At 47.5% G+C, this 19966-nt stretch overlaps 1 protein-coding gene across 6 annotated transcripts in view; it reads left to right on the top strand.

Moving 5' to 3' along the window:
• The window catches only part of LOC140395329 (uncharacterized), a 228540-nt gene that overhangs the window by 105373 nt on the left and 103201 nt on the right, over window positions 1-19966 (top strand). The window lies entirely within an intron of this gene.

The following is a 19966-nucleotide window of genomic DNA, read 5'->3' as shown; positions in this document are numbered from 1 at the left end:
ATTACCACAAAGACAGTCCCAAAAGCTCAGAGAGAATCTTATTTGCTTTGAGCTTTGTGATAATCAGGTTGAAGATGATCAGTGCTTGGGATTGGAATACTTTCCAATTCAGGCACCATGGGCCAGATTTTCACTGAGTCAGGCCGACTCCGAAGACCTTTAACCACAGCCAAGACCCTGAGGCAAAAGTCCCAACCCCATTTCCGGCATTTCCCATTTTTATTGGCAGTGAAAGGGGGAGGGGCATGAACCATACTGAAGGGAAACCTGAACTCAGGCCATTTGCAATTAGTGCACAGTTCAAACAGACCCCATTTTTGCAATTGTATACCTGCAGTTTGGGAGTCACGAATTTATGGAGGAGGCGTGACGCTCTTGAAGGAATGGATAAGATCTGTTTCTGTGTCATAATTTGAAGTTATTTAAATCCTCAGACTTTTAAAAATGAAACAAAAATAGGCTGCAGCTTTCAGTTAGAGTGAAAAAGAAGCCACCCACTGCTAGTGTGGATTGATTGAAAGGACATCGAATGTGGCTTTGAAAAATAACATAAGAACATAACAAGGAGCAGGAGTAGACCATCTGGCCCTTCGAGCCTGCTCCGCCATTCAATGAGATCATGGCTGGTCTTTTGTCGCCTCAGCTCCACGTTCCTGCCCGAACACCATAACCCTTTATTCATTTATTCTTCAGAAAGAAGGGGGGAGAATAGAAAAGCAATAGTAATAGGAAAATCAATGGTTTCGGGGAATAAATAGGAGATTCTGTGGTCGCGAGTGAGACTCCCGGAAGGTATGTTGCCTCCCGGGTGCCAGGGCCAGGGATGTCTCGGATCGTGTCTTCAGGATCCTTAAGGGGGAGGCGGAGCAGCCAGAAGTCGTGGTGCACATCGTTGGTATTTCAGGGGATGTCCCGGAGGACTGGAGAATAGCCAATGTTGTCCCTCTGTTTAAGAAGGGTAGCAAGGATAATCCAGGGAACTACAGGCCGGTGATCCTTACTTCAGTGGTAGGGAAAGTACTGGAGAGAATTCTTCGAGACAGGATCTACTCCCATTTGGAAGCAAATGGACGTATTAGTGAGAGGCAGCATGGTTTTGTGAAGGGGAGGTCGTGTCTCACTAACTTGATAGAGTTTTTCGAGGAGGTCACTAAGATGATTGATGCAGGTAGGGCAGTGGATGTTGTCTATATAGACTTCAGTAAGGCCTTTGACAAGGTCCCTCATGGTAGACTAGTACAAAAGGTGAAGTCACACGGGATCAGGGGCAAGGTGGATACAGAACTGGCTAGGTCATAGAAGGCAGAGAGTAGCAATGGAAGGATGCTTTTCTAATTGGAGGGCTGTGACCAGTGGTGTTCCACAGGGATCAGTGCTGGGACCTTTGCTCTTTGTAGTATATATAAATGATTTGGAGGAAAATGTAACTGGTCTGATTAGTAAGTTTGCAGACGACACAAAGGTTGGTGGAATTGCGGATAGCGATGAGGACTGTCAGAGGATACAGCAGGATTTAGATTGTTTGGAGACTTGGGCGGAGAGATGGCAGATGGAGTTTAATCCGGACAAATGTGAGGTAATGCATTTTGGAAGGTCTAATGCAGGTAGGGAATATACAGTGAATGGTAGAACCCTCAAGAGTATTGAAAATCAAAGAGATCTAGGAGTACAGGTCCACAAGTCATTGAAAGGGGCAACACAGGTGGAGAAGGTAGTCAAGAAGGCATACGGCATGCTTGCCTTCATTGGCCGGGGCATTGAGAATAAGAATTGGCAAGTCATGTTGCAGCTGTATAGAACCTTAGTTAGGCCACACTTGGAGTATAGTGTTCAATTCTGGTCGCCACACTACCAGAAGGATGTGGAGGCTTTAGAGAGGGTGCAAAAGAGATTTACCAGAATGGTTGCCTGGTATGGAGGGCATTAGCTATGAGGAGCGGTTGAATAAACTCGGTTTGTTCTCACTGGAACGAAGGAGGTTGAGGGGAGACCTGATAGAGGTCTACAAAATTATGAGGGGCATAGACAGAGTGGATAGTCAGAGGCTTTTCCCCAGGGTAGAGGGGTCAATTACTAGGGGGCATAGGTTTAAGGTGAGAGGGCAAGGTTTAGAGTAGATGTACGAGGCAAGTTTTTTACGCAGAGGGTAGTGGGTGCCTGGAACTCGCTACCGGAGGAGGTGGTGGAAGCAGGGACGATAGTGACATTTAAGGGGCATCTTGACAAATACATGAATAGGATGGGAATAGAGGGATACGGACCCACGAAGTGTAGAAGATTGTAGTTTAGTCGGGCAGCATGGTCGGCACGGGCTTGGAGGGCCGAAGGGCCTGTTCCTGTGCTGTACATTTCTTTGTTCTTTGTAAGAAAAGGGGTGTGGAGGTAATAAACAAATTTAGGGAGTTAGGCTGGAAGTTAAAAGCCAGGACAGACAGAGTTGTCATCTCTGGTTTGTTGCCAGTGCCACGTGATAGCGAGGCTAGGAATAGGGAGAGAGTGCAGTTGAACAAGTGGCTACAGGAATGGTGTAGGAGGGAGGGCTTCAGGTATTTGGATAATTGGAGCGCATTCTGGGGAAGGTGGGACCTGTACAAGCAGGACGGGTTGCATCTGAACCAGAGGGGCACCAATATCCTGGGAGGGAGATTTTCTAGTACTCTTCGGGGAAGGGTTTAAACTAATTTGGCAGGGGAATGGGAACGGGAAATGTAGTTCAGCAACTAAGGTAGCCGATATTCAGGACGCCAAAGCGTGTAATAAAGCAGTGGGGAAGGGAACACTGACAAAGGAGAGTACTTGCAGGCACGGAGATGGGTTGGACGTGTGTATACTTCAATGCAAGAAGCATCAGTAATAAGGTGGGTGAACTTGAGGCATGGATCGGTACTTGGGACTACGATGTGGTGGCCATCACGGAAACTTGGATAGAAGAGGGGCAGAAATGGTTGTTTTAGGTCCCTGGTTATAGATGTTTCAATAAGATTAGGGAGAGGGTGGTAAAAGAGGTGGGGGGTGGCATTGTTAATTAGAGATAGTATAACAGCTGCAGAAAGGCAGTTCGAGGAGGATCTGCCTACTGAGGTAGTGTGGGTTGAAGTCAGAAATAGGAAAGGAGCAGTCACCTTGTTGGGAGTTTTCTATAGGCCCCCCAATAGTAGCAGAGATGTGGAGGAACAGATTGGGAAACAGATTTTGGAAAGGTGCAGAAGTCACAGGGTAGTAGTCATGGGTGACTTCAACTTCCCAAACATTGAGTGGAAACTCTTTAGATCAAATAGTTTGGATGGGATGGTGTTTGTGCAGTGTGTCCAGGAAGCTTTTCAAACACAGTATGTAGATTGTCTGACCAGAGGGGAGGCCATATTGGATTTGGTACTTGGTAATGAACCAAGGCAAGTGATGGATTTGTTAGTGGGGAGCATTTTGGAGATAGTGACCACAATTCTGTGACTTTCACTTTAGTAATGGAGAGGGATAGGTGCGTGCAACAGGGCAAGGTTTACAATTGGGGGAAGGGTAAATATGATGTTGTCAGACAAGAATTGAAGTGCACAAGTTGGGAACATAGGCTGTCAGGGAAGGACACAAGGGAAATGTGGAACTTGTTCAAGGAACGGGTACTACGTGTCCTTGATATGTATGTCCCTGTCAGGCAGGGAAGAGATGGTCGGGTGAGGGAACCATGGTTGACAAGAGAGGTTGAATGTCTTGTTAAGAAGAAGGAGACTTATGTAAGGCTGAGGAAACAAGGTTCAGACAGGGTGCTGGAGGGATACAAGATGGCCAGGAGGGAACTGAAGAAAGGGATTAGGAGAGCTAAGAGAGGGCATGAAAAATCTTTGGCGGGTAGGATCAAGGAAAACCCCAAGGCCTTTTACACATATGTGAGAAATATGGGAATGACTAGAGCGAGGGTAGGTCCGATCAAGGACAGTAGCGGGAGATTGTGTATTGAGTCTGAAGAGATAGGAGAGGTCTTGAACGAGTACTTTCTTCAGTATTTACGAATGATGGGGCCATATTGTTGGAGAGGACAGTGTGAAACAGACTGGTAAGCTTGAGGAAATACTTGTTAGGAAGGAAGATGTGTTGGGCATTTTGAAAAACTTCAGGATAGACAAGCCCCCCGGGCCTGACGGGATATATCCAAGGATTCTATGGGAAGCAAGAGATGGAATTGCAGAGCCGTTGGCAATGATCTTTTCGTCCTCACTGTCAACAGAGGTAGCACCAGGGGATTGGAGAGTGGCGAATGTCGTACCCCTGTTCAAAAAAGGGACTAGGGATAACCCTGGGAATTACAGGCCAGTTAGTCTTACTTCGGTGGTAGGCAAAGTAATGGAAAGGGTACTGAGGGATAGGATTTCTGAGCATCTGGAAAGACACTGCTTGATTAGGGATAGTCAGCACGGATTTGAGAGAGGTAGGTCTTGCCTTACAAGTCTTATTGAATTCTTTGAGGAGGTGACCAAGCATGTGGATGAAGGTAAAGCAGTGGATACATGAACGATACATGGATTTTAGTAAGGCATTTGATAAGGTTCCCCATGGCCGGCTTATGCAGAAAGTAAGGAGGCATGGGATAGTGGGAAATTTGGCCAGTTGGATAACGAACTGGCTAACCGATAGAAGTCAGAGAGTGGTGGTGGATGGCAAATATTCAGCCTGGATCCCAGTTACCAGTGGCGTACCGCAGGGATCAGTTCTGGGTCCTCTGCTGTTTGTGATTTTCATTAATGACTTGGATGAGGGAGTTGAAGGGTGGGTCAGTAAATTTGCAGACGATACGAAGATTGGTGGAGTTGTGGATAATGAGGAGGGCTGTTGTCGGCTGCAAAGAGACATGGATAGGATGCAGAGCTGGGCTGAGAAGTGGCAGATGGAGTTTAACCCTGAAAAAAGTGTGAGGTTGTCCATTTTGGAAGGACAAATATGAATGCGGAATACAGGGTTAACGGTAGGGTTCTTGGCAATGTGGAGGAGCAGAGAGATCTTGGGGTCTATGTTCATACATCTTTGAAAGGTGCCACTCAAGTGGATAGAGCTGTGAAGAAGGCCTATGGTGTGCTCGCGTTCATTAACAGAGGGATTGAATTTAAGAGCCGTGAGGTGATGATGCAGCTGTACAAAACCTCGGTAAGGCCACATTTGGAGTACTGTGTACAGTTCTGGTCGCCTCATTTTAGGAAGGATGTGGAAGCTTTGGAAAAGGTGCAAAGGAGATTTACCAGGATGTTGCCTGGATTGGAGAGTAGGTCTTACGAGGAAAGGTTGAGGGTGCTAGGCCTTTTCTCATTAGAACGGAGAAGGATAAGGGGCGACTTGATAGAGGTTTATAAGATGATCAGGGGACTAGATAGAGTAGACAGTCAGAGACTTTTTCCCCGGGTGGAACAAACCATTACAAGGGGACATAAATTTAAGGTGAATGGTGGAAGATATAGGGGGGATGTCAGAGGTAGATTCTTTACCCAGAGAGTAGTGGGGGCATGGAATGCACTGCTTGTGGAAGTAGTTGAGTCGGAAACATTAGGGACCTTCAAGCGGCTATTGGATAGGTACATGGATTACGGTAGAATGATATAGTGTAGATTAGAACATAGAACGATACAAGCGCAGTACAGGCACTTCGGCCCACGATGTTGCACCGAAACAAAAGCCATCTAACCTACACTATGCCATTATCATCCATATGTTTATCCAATAAACTTTTAAATGCCCTCAATGTTGGCGAGTTCACTACTGTTGCAGGTAGGGCATTCTACGGCCTCACTACTCTTTGCGTAAAGAACCTACCTCTGACCTCTGTCCTATATCTATTACCCCTCAGTTTAAAGCTATGTCCCCTCGTGCCAGCCATTTCCATCCGCGGGACAAGGTTCTCACTGTCCACCCGATCTAACCCCCTGATCATTTTGTATGCCTCTATTAAGTCTCCTCTTAACCTTCTTCTCTCCAACGAAAACAACCTCAAGTCCATCAGCCTTTCCTCATTAGATTTTCCCTCCATAGCAGGCAACATCCTGGTAAATCTCCTCTGCACCCGCTCCAAAGCCTCCACGTCCTTCCTATAATGCGGTGACCAGAACTGTACTCCAAATGCGGCCGTACCAGAGTTTTGTACAGCTGCAACATGACCTCCTGACTCCGGAACTCAATCCCTCTACCAATAAAGGCCAACACTCCATAGGCCTTCTTCACAACCCTATCAACCTGGGTGGCAGCTTTCAGGGATCTATGTACATGGACATCTAGATCCCTCTGCTCATCCGCACTTCCAAGAACCTTACCATTAGCCAAATTTTCCGCATTCCTGTTATTCCTTCCAAAGTGAATCACCTCACACTTCTCTACATTAAACTCCATTTGCCACCTCTCAGCCCAGCTCTGCAGCTTATCTATATCCCTCTGTAACCTGCTACATCCTTCCACACTGTCGACAACACCACCGACTTTAGTATCGTCTGCAAATTTACTCACCCACCCTTCTGCGCCTTCCTCTAGGTCATTGATAAAAATAACAAACAGCAACGGCCCCAGAACAGATCCTTGTGGTACGCCACTTGTAACTGAACTCCATTCTGAACATTTCCCATCAGCCACCACCCTCTGTCTTCTTTCAGCTAGCCAATTTCTGATCCACATCTCTAAATCACCATCAATCCCCAGCCTCCGTATTTTCTGCAATAGCCTACCGTGGGGAACCTTATCAAACGCTTTACTGAAATCCATATACACCACATCAACTGCTCTACCCTCGTCTACCTGTTCAGTCACCTTCTCAAAGAACTCGATAAGGTTTGTGACCCTTCACAAAGCCATGCTGACTATCCCTGATCATATTATTCCTATCTAGATGATTATAAATCTTGTCTCTTATAATCCCCTCCAAGACTTTACCCACCACAGACGTGAGGCTCACCGGTCTATAGTTGCCGGGGTTGTCTCTGCTCCCCTTTTTGAACAAAAGGACCACATTTGCTATCCTCCAGTCCTCTGGCACTATTCCTGTAGCCAATGATGACATAAAAATCAAAGCCAAAGGTCCAGCAATCTCTTCCCTGGCCTCCCAGAGAATCCTAGGATAAATCCCATCAGGCCCTGGGGCTTATCTATTTTCAGCCTGTCCAGAATTGTCAACACCTCTTCCCTACGTACCTCAATGCCATCTATTCTAATAGCCTGGGTCTCAGCATTCTCCACAACATTATCTTTTTCCTGAGTGAATACTGACGAGAAATATTCATTTAGTATCTCTCCTATCTCTTCAGACTCTACACACAACTTCCCATCCCTGTCCTTGACTGGTCCTACTCTTTCCCTAGTCATTCGCTTATTCCTGACATACCTATAGAAAGCTTTTGGGTTTTCCTTGATCCTACCTGCCAAATACTTCTCATGTCCCCTCCTTGCTTGTCTTAGCTCTCTCTTTAGATCCTTCCTCGCTACCTTGTAACTATCCATCGCCCCAACTGAAACTTCACACCTCATCTTCACATAGGCCTCCTTCTTCCTCTTAACAAGAGATTCCACTTCTTTGGTAAACCACGGTTCCCTCGCTCAACGCCTTCCTCCTTGCCTGACCGGTACATACTTATCAAGAACACGCAGTAGCTGATCCTTGAACAAGCTCCACTCCAGGTTTTGCACTGAGTGCTGAATTTGGTGCTTTTTGAGTGCGATAGTGAGAGTTTGGTGACCGAGGGAGTATAAGGCTTCATTTTTATCTAAAGTTTAGTCTTTCTTTTATTTAGTTAATTAATTAAAAGTTGCTGTTTGGTTTAGAAGAAGGTGAATTTTCAATCAGCTTTAAACAGGCTTCTACTTCTAGGCACTTGCAGCTGGAGCTTGTTAATTAGTTAATTGGATTAGGCCAGTTTTTCAGAGGCTAGATTCACAGTATAAAAGTGATCCCCTACAGTGCAGACTTTGTTTGCACTGAGTGCTGAATTTGGTGCATTTGAGTGCGATAGTGAGAGTTTGGTGACCGAGGGAGTGCTGAATTTGGTGCATTTGAGTGCGATAGTGAGAGTTTGGTGACCGAGGGAGTGCTGAATTTGGTGCATTTGAGTGCGATAGTGAGAATTTGGTGACCGAGGGAGTTAGGTGAGGAGGGAGTAAGGTGCTCCTTTCATTTTGTTTCTGACATTTCCGCAAAGGGTGAGAAGAGAGCCAGGAGTTTACAGGAAGTGTAGCTGACTGGGAGCAGAGTCGGAGGGCGGAGATCTAGTTAGTCCACACAGCAGCTATATTCTGTCAGGTAAGAGGGGATGGAGGCTAGGCCAGTTACATGCTCCTCCTGTAGGATGTGGGTGGTGAGGGATACCACCGGTGTCCCCACTGACTATACCTGCGGGAAGTGCACCCAACTTCAGCTCCTCAAAGACCGTGTTAGGGAACTGGAGCTGAAGCTGGATGAACTTCGGATCATCCGGGAGGCAGAGGGGGTGATTGAGAAGAGTTACAGGGAGGTAACCACACCCAAGGTACAGGACAAGAATAGCTGGGTTACAGTCAAGGGGAAAAAAACAAACAGGCAGACAGTGCAGGGATCCCTCGTGGCCGTTCCCCTTCAAAACAAGTATACCGTTTTGGATGCTGTTGGGGGGGATGACCTACCGGGGGAAGGCCCTAGCGGCCAGGTCTCTGGCACTGAGTCTGGCTCTGGGGCTCAGAAGGGAAGGGGGGAGAATAGAAAAGCAATAGTTGTAGGAGATTCAATGGTTAGGGGAATAGATAGGAGATTCTGTGGTCGCGAGCGAGACTCCCGGAAGGTATGTTGCCTCCTGGGTGCCAGGGCCAGGGATGTCTCGGATCGTGTCTTCAGGATCCTTAAGGGGGAGGGTGAGCAGCCAGAAGTCGTGGTGCACATTGGTACCAACGACATAGGTAGGAAAAGGGGTGTGGAGGTAATAAACAAGTTTAGGGAGTTAGGCTGGAAGCTGAAAGCCAGGACAGACAGAGTTGTCATCTCTGGTTTGTTGCCGGTGCCACGTGATAGCGAGGCTAGGAATAGGGAGAGAGTGCAGTTGAACACGTGGCTGCAGGAATGGTGTAGGAGGGAGGGCTTCAGGTATTTGGATAATTGGAGCGCATTCTGGGGAAGGTGGGACCTGTACAAGCAGGACGGGTTGCATCTGAACCAGAGGGGCACCAATATCCTGGGAGGGAGGTTTGCTAGTACTCTTCGGGAGGGTTATAGAATAGAATCATAGAAGTTTACAGCATGGAAACAGGCCCTTTGGCCCAACCAGTCCATGCCGCCCAGTTTTTACCATTAAGCTAGTCCCAGTTGCCCGCACTTGGCCCATAACCCTCTATACCCATCTTACCCATGTAACTATCTAAATGCTTTTTGAAAGACACAATTGTACCCGCCTCTACTACTACCTCTGGCAGCCCATTCCAGACACTCACTACCCTCTGAGTGAAGAAATTGCCCCTCTGGGCCCTTCTGAATCTCTCCCCTCTCACCTTAAACCTATGCCCTCTAGTTTTAGACTCCCCTACCTTTGGGAAAAGATGTTGACTATCTACCTTATCTATGCCCCTCATTATTTTATAGACCTCTATAAGATCACCCCTAAGCCTCCTACGCTCCAGGGGAAAAAGTCCCAGTCTATCCAGCCTCTCCTTATAACTTAAACCATCAAGTCCCGGCAACATCCTAGTAAATCTTTTCTGCACTCTTTCTAGTTTAATAATATCCTTTCTATAATAGGGTGACCAGAACTGCACACAGTATTCCAAGTGTGGCCGTACCAATGTCTTGTACAACTTCAACAAGACGTCCCAACTCCTGTATTCAATGTTCTGACCAATGAAAGCAAGCATGCCGAATGCCTTCTTCACCACCCTGTCCACCTGCGACTCCACCTTCAAGGAGCTATGAACCTGTACTCCTAGATCTCTTTGTTCTATAACTCTCCCCAACGCCATACCATTAACTGAGTAGGTCCTGGCCTGATTCGATCTGCCAAAATGCATCACCTCACATTTATCTAAATTAAACTCCATCTGCCATTCGTCGGCCCACTGGCCTAATTGATCAAGATCCCGTTGCAATCCTAGATAACCTTCTTCACTATCCACTGTGCCACCAATCTTGGTGTCATCTGCAAACTTACTAACCATGCCTCCTAAATTCTCATCCAAATCATTAATATAAATCACAAATAACAGTGGACCCAGCACCGATCCCTGAGGCACACCACTGGTCACAGGCCTCCAGTTTGAAAAACAACCCTCTACAACCACCCTCTGCCTTCTGTCGTCCAGCCAATTTTGAATCCAATTGGCAACCTCACCCTGGATCCCGTGAGCTTTAACCTTCTGCAACAACCTACCATGCGGTACCTTGTCAAAGGCTTTGCTAAAGTCCATGTAGACAACGTCTACTGCACTGCCCTCATCTACCTTCTTGGTCACTCCCTCAAAAAACTCAATCAAATTTGTGAGACATGATTTTCCACGCACAAAGCCATGCTGACTGCCCCGAATCAGTCCTTGCCTCTCTAAATGCTTGTAGATCCTGTCTCTCAGAATACCTTCTAGCAACTTACCTACTACAGACGTTAGGCTCACCGGTCTGTAGTTCCCAGGCTTTTCCCTGCTGCCCTTCTTAAACAAGGGCACAACATTCGCCACTCTCCAATCTTCAGGCACCTCATCTGTGGCTACCGATGATTCAAATATCTCGGTTAGGGGACCCGCAATTTCCTCCCTAGCCTCCCACAACATCCTGGGATACATTTCATCAGGTCCCGGGGATTTATCTACCTTGATGCGCTTTAAGACTTCCAGCACCTCCTCCTCTGTAATATGCACACTTCTCAAGACATCACTATTTATTTCCCTTAGTTTCCTAACATCCATGCCTTTCTCCACTGTGAATACCGATGAGAAATATTCATTCAGGATCTCACCCAACTCTTGTGGCTCTGCACATAGATGTCCTTGTTGATCCTTAAGAGGCCCGACTCTGTCCCGAGTTACTCTTTTCCCCTTTATGTATTTGTAGAATCTCTTTGGATTCTCCCTTGCATTATTTGCCAAAGCAATTTCATGTCCCCTTTTTGCCCTCCTGATTTCCCTCTTAACTCTATTACGACAATCTCTATACTCTTCAAGGGATCTACTTGATCCCAGTTGCTTATGTACGTCATATGCCTCCTTCTTCTTTTTGACCAGAGTCTCAATATCTCGAGTCATCCAGGGTTCCCTACTTCTACCAGCCTTGCCCTTCACTCTAAAGGGAATGTGCTTATCCTGCACCCTGGTTAACACATTTTTAAAAGCCTCCCATTTACCAGCCGTCCCTTTGCCTGCCAATAGTCTCCCCAATCTACCTCTGCAAGTTCCTGTCTGATACCATCAAAATTGGCCTTGCCCCAATTAAGAATTTTAACTCTTGGACAGACCTATCATTCTCCATAGCTATCTTAAAACTAATGGAATTATGGTCACTTGTCCCAAAGTGATCCCTCACTAGCACTTCTGTCACTTGCCCTTCCTTATTTCCCAAGACGAGGTCAAGTTTTGCCCCCTCTCTAGTCGGTCCATCCACATACTGAATGAGAAATTCCTCCTGAATACACTCAACAAATTTCCCTCCATCCAAGCCCCTAATGCTATGGCTGTCCCAGTCAATGTTGGGAAAGTTAAAGTCTTACTACTACCACCCTATTATTCTTGCAGCTATCTGTAATCTCCTTACATATTTGCTCCTCAATTTCCCGCTGACTATTTGGGGGCCTGTAGTACAGTCCTACCAAGGTGATCTCTCCCTTCTTATTTTTCAGTTCCACCCATATAGACTCAGTGGGCGAACCCTCGGATATATCCCCTCTAAGTACTGCCGTGATGTTCTCCCTAATCAAAAACGCCACTCCCCCTCCTCTCTTACCTCCTGTTCTATCCTTTCTATAGCATCTGTACCCCGGAACATTGAGCTGCCAGTCCTGCCCCTCCCTTAGCCATGTTTCAGTCATAGCTATAATATCCCAGTCCCATGTGCCCATCCAGGCCCTGAGTTCATCCGCTTTGCCCGTCAGGCCCCTTGCATTGAAATAAATGCAGTTTAATGTAGACCTTCCTTGCTCTCTGCCCTGCTTTCTCTGGTCATGCTTTACACACTCTCCCTGCCTTTTGTTTCTGTCCCCACTGACTTCCTACATCGGTTCCCATCCCCCGGCACATTAGTTTAAACCCTCCCCAACTGCACTAGCAAACACCCCCCCGAGAACATTGGTTCCGGTCCCACCCAGATGCAGACCGTCCGATTTGTACAGGTCCCACCTCCCCCAGAATCGGTCCCAATGTCCCAGGAATTTGAAACCCTCCCTCTTGCACCATCTCTCAAGCCACGTATTCATCCTAGCTATCCTGTCATTCCTACTCTGACTATCACGTGGCACTGGTAGCAATCCTGAGATTACTACCTTTGAGGACCTACTTTTTAGTTTAACTCCTAACTCCCTAAATTCAGCTTGTAGGACCTCATCCCGTTTTTTACCTATATCGTTGGTGCCTATATGCACCACGACAGCTGGCTGTTCACCCTCCCCCTCCAGAATGCCCTGCAGCCGCTCCGAGACATCCTTGACCCTTGCACCAGGGAGGCAACATACCAACCTGGATTCTCGTTTGCGTCCGCAGAAACGCCTGTCTATTCACCTTACAATTGAATCCCCTATCACTATAGCTCTGCCACTCTTTTTCCCGCCCTTCTGTGCAGCAGAGCCAGCCACGGTGCCATGAACCTGGCTGCTGCCACCTTCCCCTGGTGAGCCATCTCCCCCAACAGTTTCCAAAACGGTAAATCTGTTTTGGAGGGAGATGACCGCAGGGGATCCCTGCACTGCCTTCCTACTCTTCCTCTGTCTGTTGGTCACCCTTTCCCTATCTGCCTCAGTAATTTTAATCTGCGGTGTGACCAACTCACTGAATGTGCTATCCACAACTTCCTCAGCATCGCGGATGCTCCAAAGTGAGTCCATCCGCAGCTCCAGAGCCGTCAAGCGGTCTAACAGGAGCTGCAGTTGGACACACTTCTTGCAGATGAAGGAGTCAGGGACACCAGAAGGGTCCCTGACTTGCCACATCTCACAAGAGGAGCATGACACGGGTCTGAGCTCTCCTGCCATGACTTAAACCTGAAGTTAAATTTGAACTACACTACACAGCTAAGAGAAAGTCAAAGAGAGAGAAATCACTTACCAGTTACAAGCCAATCACTTACCTGCTGGCTGTGATGTAATTGCTCCAGAGACTCCCTCACAGCTCTGCTTCTCTGCACCTCCTTCAGGTGAGCACCAAATTCCCTTAACTAGTTAATTAATTTACTTAATTAATTTTTTTTTTTTTTTTTTTTTTTTTGTCACTCCCCTCTTACCCGAACTCAGCCTTACCCAAACTCAGATACACTCTGTTTGCCTCCAGCACTCGGTTTCTATAGGCACTTCAGCCACACCTTTTGTATCCTTCCTGATTTACAGTCAGCCAATAGGCCTGCTCCCAAAACTGATCTCTCTCCCGAACAGCTGACCTGCAAGGTAAGGAAGTGGTTAATCAGTACTTACCTCACCCACGGCGCGCCCTTTTAAACTGTCCCCTCTGCCTCGCAGCTCCCGCGCTTTTTGAAACTCCCGCGCTGTTTCCAAGGTCCCGGCTCCCTCTCTCTCCCGAACAGCTGACCTGCAAGGTAAGGAAGTGGTTAAGCAGTACTTACCTCACCCACGGCGCGGCCTTTTAAACTGTCCCCTCTGCCTCGCAGCTCCCGCGCTTTTTGAAACTCCGCGCTGTTTCCAAGGTCCCGGCTCCCTCTCTCTCCCGAACAGCTGACCTGCAAGGTAAGGAAGTGGTTAAGCAGTACTTACCTCACCCACGGCGCGCCCTTTTAAACTGTCCCCTCTGCCTCGCAGCTCCCGCGCTTTTTGAAACTCCCGCGCTGTTTCCAAGGTCCCGGCTCCCTCTCTCTCCTGAACAGCTGACCTGCAAGGTAAGGAAGTGGTTAAGCAGTACTTACCTCACCCACGGCGCGCCCTTTTAAACTGTCCCCTCTGCCTCGCAGCTCCCGCGCTTTTTGAAACTCCCGCGCTGTTTCCAAGGTCCCGGCTCCCTCTCTCTCCCGAACAGCTGACCTGCAAGGTAAGGAAGTGGTTAATCAGTACTTACCTCACCCACGGCGCGCCCTTTTAAACTGTCCCCTTGGCCTCGCAGCTCCCGCGCTTTGTGAAACTCCCGCGCTGTTTCCAAGGTCCCGGCTCCCTCTCTCTCCCGAACAGCTGACCTGCAAGGTAAGGAAGTGGTTAAGCAGCTTTAAACTAATTTGGCAGGGGAATGGGAACCGGATTTGTAGTCCAGCAACTAAGGTAGCCGATATTCAGGACGCCAAAGCATGTAATGAGGCAGTGGGGAAGGGAACACTGACAAAGGAGAGTATTTGCAGGCACGGAGATGGGTTGAAGTGTGTATACTTCAACGCAAGAAGCATCAGGAATAAGGTGGGTGAACTTAAGGCATGGATCGGTACTTGGGACTACGATGTGGTGGCCATCACGGAAACCTGGATAGAAGAGGGGCAGAAATGGTTGTTGGAGGTCCCTGGTTATAGATGTTTCAATAAGATTAGGGAGGGTGGTAAAAGAGGTGGGGGGGTGGCATTATTAATTAGAGATAGTATAACAGCTGCAGAAAGCAGTTCGAGGAGTATCACCCTATTGAGGTAGTATGGGTTGAAGTCAGAAATAGGAAAGGAGCAGTCACCTTGTTAGGAGTTTTCTATAGGCCCCCCAATAGTAGCAGAGATGTGGAGGAACAGATTGGGAAACAGATTTTGGAAAGGTGCAGAAGTCATAGGGTAGTAGTCATGGGCGACTTTAACTTCCCAAATATTGAGTGGAAACTCTTTAGATCAAATAGTTTGGATGGGGTGGTGTTTGTGCAGTGTGTCCAGGAAGCATTTCTAACACAGTATGTAGATTGTCCGACCAGAGGAGGGGCAATATTGGATTTAGTACTTGGTAATGAGCCAGGGCAAGTGATAGATTTGTTAGTGGGGGAGCATTTTGGAGATAGTGACCACAATTCTGTGACTTTCACTTTAGTAATGGAGAGGGATAGGTACGTGCAACAGGGCAAGGTTTACAATTGGGGGAAGGGTAAATACGATGTTGTCAGACAAGAATTGAAGTGCATAAGTTGGGAACATAGGCTGGCAGGGAAGGACACAAGTGAAATGTGGAACTTGTTCAAGGAACAGGTGCTACGTGTCCTTGATATGTATGTCCCTGTCAGGCAGGGAAGAGATGGTCGAGTGAGGGAACCATGGTTGACAAGAGAGGTTGAATGTCTTGTTAAGAGAAAAAAGGTGACTTATGTAAGGCTGAAGAAACAAGGTTCAGACAGGGCATTGGAGGGATACAAGATAGCCAGGAGGGAACTGAAGAAAGGGATTAGGAGAGCTAAGAGAGGGCATGAACAATCTTTGGCGGGTAGGATCAAGGAAAACCCCAAGGCCTTTTACACATATGTGAGAAATATGAGAATGACTAGAGCGAGGGTAGGTCCGATCAAGGACAGTAGCGGGAGATTGTGTATTGAGTCTGAAGAGATAGGAGAGGTCTTGAATGAGTACTTTTCTTCTGTATTTACAAATGAGAGGGGCGATATTGTTGGAGAGGACAGTGTGAAACAGATTGGTAAGCTCGAGGAAATACTTGTTAGGAAGGAAGATGTGTTGGGCATTTTGAAAAACTTGAGGATAGACAAGTCCCCCGGGCCTGACGGGATATATCCAAGGATTCTATGGGAAGCAAGAGATGAAATTGCAGAGCCGTTGGCAATTATCTTTTCGTCCTCACTGTCAACAGGGGTGGTACCAGGGGATTGGAGAGTGGCGAATGTCGTGCCCCTGTTCAAAAAAGGAACTAGGGATAACCCTGGGAATTACAGGCCAGTTAGTCTTACTTCGGTGGTAGGCAAAGTAATGGAAAGGGTACTGAAGGATAGGATTTCTGAGCATCTGGAAAGACACTGCTTGATTCGGGATAGTCAGCACGGATTTGTGAGGGGTAGGTCTTGCCTTACAAATCTTATTGAATTCTTTGAGGAGGTGACCAAGCATGTGGATGAAGGTAAAGCAGTGGATGTAGTGTACATGGATTTTAGTAAGGCATTTGATAAAGTTCCCCATGGTAGGCTTCTGCAGAAAGTAAGGAGTCATGGGATAGTGGGAAATTTGGCCAGTTGGATAACGAACTGGCTAACCGATAGAAGTCAGAGAGTGGTGGTGGATGGAAAATATTCAGCCTGGATCCCCGTTACCAGTGGTGTACCGCAGGGATCAGTTCTGGGTCCTCTGCTGTTTGTGATTTTCATTAATGACTTGGATGAGGGAGTTGAAGGGTGGGTCAGTAAATTTGCAGACGATACGAAGATTGGTGGAGTTGTGGATAGTAAGGAGGGCTGTTGTCGGCTGCAAAGAGACATAGATAGGATGCAGAGCTGGGCTGAGAAGTGGCAGATGGAGTTTAACCCTGAAAAAAGTGTGAGGTTGTCCATTTTGGAAGGACAAATATGAATGCGGAATATAGGGTTAACGGTAGAGTTCTTGGCATTGTGGAGGAGCAGAGAGATCTTTGAAAGTTGCCACTCAAGTGGATAGAGCTGTGAAGAAGGCCTATGGTGTGCTCGCGTTCATTAACAGAGGGATTGAATTTAAGAGCCGTGAGGTGATGATGCAGCTGTACAAAACTTTGGTAAGGCCACATTTGGAGTACTGTGTACAGTTCTGGTCGCCTCATTTTAGGAAGGATGTGGAAGCTCTGGAAAAGGTGCAAAGAAGATTTACCAGGATGTTGCCTGGAATGGAGAGTAGGTCTTACGAGGAAAGGTTGAGGGTGCTAGGCCTTTTCTCATTAGAGCGGAGAAGGATGAGGGGCAACTTGATAGAGGTTTATAAGATGATCAGGGGAATAGATAGAGTAGACAGTCAGAGACTTTTTCCCCAGGTGGAACACACCATTACAAGGGGACATAAATTTAAGGTGAAAGGTGGAAGATATAGGAGGGATATCAGAGGTAGGTTCTTTCCCCAGAGAGTAGTGGGGGCATGGAATGCACTGCCTGTGGAAGTAGTTGAGTCGGAAACATTAGGGACCTTCAAGCAGCTGTTGGATAGGCACATGGATTACGGGAAAATGATATAGTGTAGATTTATTTGTTCTTAAGGGCAGCACGGTAGCATTGTGGATAGCACAATTGCTTCACAGATCCATGGTCCCAGGTTCGATTCCGGCTTGGGTCATTGTCTGTGCGGAGTCTGCACGTCCTCCCCGTGTCTGCGTGGGTTTCCTCCGGGTGCTCCGGTTTCCTCCCACAGTCCAAAGATGTGCGGGTTAGGTGAATTGGCCAATGATAAATTGCCCTTAATGTCCAAATTGCCCTTGGTGTTGGGTGGAGGTGTTGAGTTTGGGTAGGGTGCTCTTTCCAAGAGCTGGTGCAGACTCAAAGGGCCGAATGGCCTCCTTCTGCACTGTAAATTCAATGATAATCTATGATTAATCTAGGACAAAGGTTCGGCACAACATCGTGGGCCGAAGGGCCTGTTCTGTGCTGTATTTTCTATGTTCTATGTATGTTTATCCAGTGTGCCCAACACTTGCAGCCTACCCCTCCACCTTATCCCCCCCCAAGTCACGTCTAATGGCATCATAATTGCCCTTCCCCCAGCTATAACTCTTGCCCTGCGGTGTATACTTATCCCTTTCCATCATTAACGTAAACGTCACCGAATTGTGGTCACTGTCCTCAAAGTGCTCTCCGACCTCCAAATCCAACACTTGGCCTGGTTCATTACCCAAAACCAAATCCAACGTGGCCTCGCCTCTTGTTGGCCTGTCAACATATTGTGTCAGGAAATCCTCCTGCACACACTGTACAAAAAACGACCCATCTAATGTACTCGAACTATATCTTTTCCAGTCAATATTTGGAAAGTTAAAGTCTCCCATAATAACTACCCTGTTACTTTCGGTCTTATCCAGGATCATCCTCGCCATCCTTTCCTCTACATCCCTAGAACTATTTGGAGGCCTATAGAAAACTCCCAACAGGGTGACCTCTCCTTTCCTGTTTCTAACCTCAGCCCATACTACCTCGGAAGATGAGTCCCCATCTAGCAACCTTCGCCACCGTAATACTGCTCTTGACTAGCAGCGCCACACCTCCCCCTCTTTTGCCTCCTTCTCTGAGCTTACTAAAACACCTAAACCCCGGAACCTGCAACATCCATTCCTGTCCCTGCTCTATCCATGTCTCCGAAATGGCCACAACATCGAAGTCCCAGGTACCAACCCATGCTGCCAGTTCCCCTACCTTATTTCGTATACTCCTGGCATTGAAGTAGACACATTTCAAACCACCTACCTCAACACTGGCCCCCTCCTGCGACGTCAAATCTGTGCTCCTGACCTCTATTCTCTCATTCTCCCTTACCCTAAAACTACAATCCAGGTTCCCATGCCCCTGCTGCATTAGTTTAAACCCTCCCAAAGAGCACTGACAAATCTCCCCCCCAGGATATTTGTGCCCCTCAGGTTCAGATGTAGACCATCCTGTCTGTAGAGGTCCCACCTTCCCCAGAAAGAGCCCCAGTTATCCAGAAATCTGAATCCCTCCCGCCTGCACCATCCCTGTAGCCACGTGTTTAATTGCTCTCTCTCCCTATTCCTCATCTCACTATCACGTGGCACGGGCAACAACCCAGAGATAACAACTCTGTTTGTTCTAGTTCTGAGCTTCCATCCTAGCTCCCTGAAAGCCTGCCTGACATCCTTATCCCCTTTCCTACCTATGTCGTTAGTGCCAATGTGGACCACGACTTGGGGCTGCTCCCCCTCCCCCTTAAGGACCCGGAAAACACGATCCGAGACATCACGTACCCTTGCACCTGGGAGGCAACATACCAAACGTGAGTCTCTCGCGCTCCCACAAAATCTCCTATCTGTGCCCCTGACTATTGAGTCCCCAATTACTAATGCTCTGCTCCTTTCCCCCCTTCCCTTCTGAGCAACAGGGACAGACTCCGTGCCAGAGGCCCGTACCCCATGGCTTACCCCTGGTAAGTCCCCCCCCCACACAAGTATCCAAAGCGGTATACTTGTTTCTCAGGGGAACGACCGCAGGGGATCCCTGCACTGACTGCTTCTTCCCAGTCCCTCTTACAGTTACCCATCTATCTCCAATCTTTGGTGTAACTAATTCCCTGAAGCTGCTATCTATGACCCCCTCTGCCTCCCGAATGATCCGAAGTTCATCCAACTCCAGCTCGAGTTCCCTAACTCGGTCTTGGAGGAGCTGGAGATGGCTGCACTTCCTGCAGGTAAAATCAGCAGGGACACTAACGGCATCCCTCACCTCAAACATCCTGCAGGAGGAACATTGCACTCCCTTCCCTGCCATCCCTCTAACTTTCTACCAAGATCTGGCTAACAACTAAATTAAATTTAAAAAAAATAAAAAATAATAATAATAAAATATGGTACTTACCTCACACCAATGGGTTTTATTATTAGGTTAGAGGAGGAGGGCGGGTGGGAGACACTACACGTGTAGTGTCTCGGGTTTCCTCTCCACCAGAATTTATTGGTGAGGTACTTCCCAGAAGAACTTCCTGTTCCCGCCTTAAACACTAAAATTTAAAAAAAACAGCAAAGAGGGACCGAAAACGGGAGCAGGTAAGTGTTTACTTAAATACTCACCCACCAGCTGCCTCTGCGCTCCGCTCCCGCTGAAACTCCAAGATCTGCTCCTGTAAAGGTAAGTTACTTTAAAATGTCAGTACTCACCCACCAGCAGCCTCTGCACTCCGCTCCCACTGAAACTCCAACTGATTTCCCCTGCAAGGTAAGTTCTTTTAAATCTAAATACTTACCGGCAACCCCTGCACTCCACTTCCCAGAAG

The sequence above is a fragment of the Scyliorhinus torazame genome, chromosome 18, assembly GCF_047496885.1.
Source record: "Scyliorhinus torazame isolate Kashiwa2021f chromosome 18, sScyTor2.1, whole genome shotgun sequence".
Taxonomy (NCBI): domain Eukaryota; kingdom Metazoa; phylum Chordata; class Chondrichthyes; order Carcharhiniformes; family Scyliorhinidae; genus Scyliorhinus; species Scyliorhinus torazame.
This window is presented reverse-complemented; position numbering and strand designations above follow the sequence as displayed.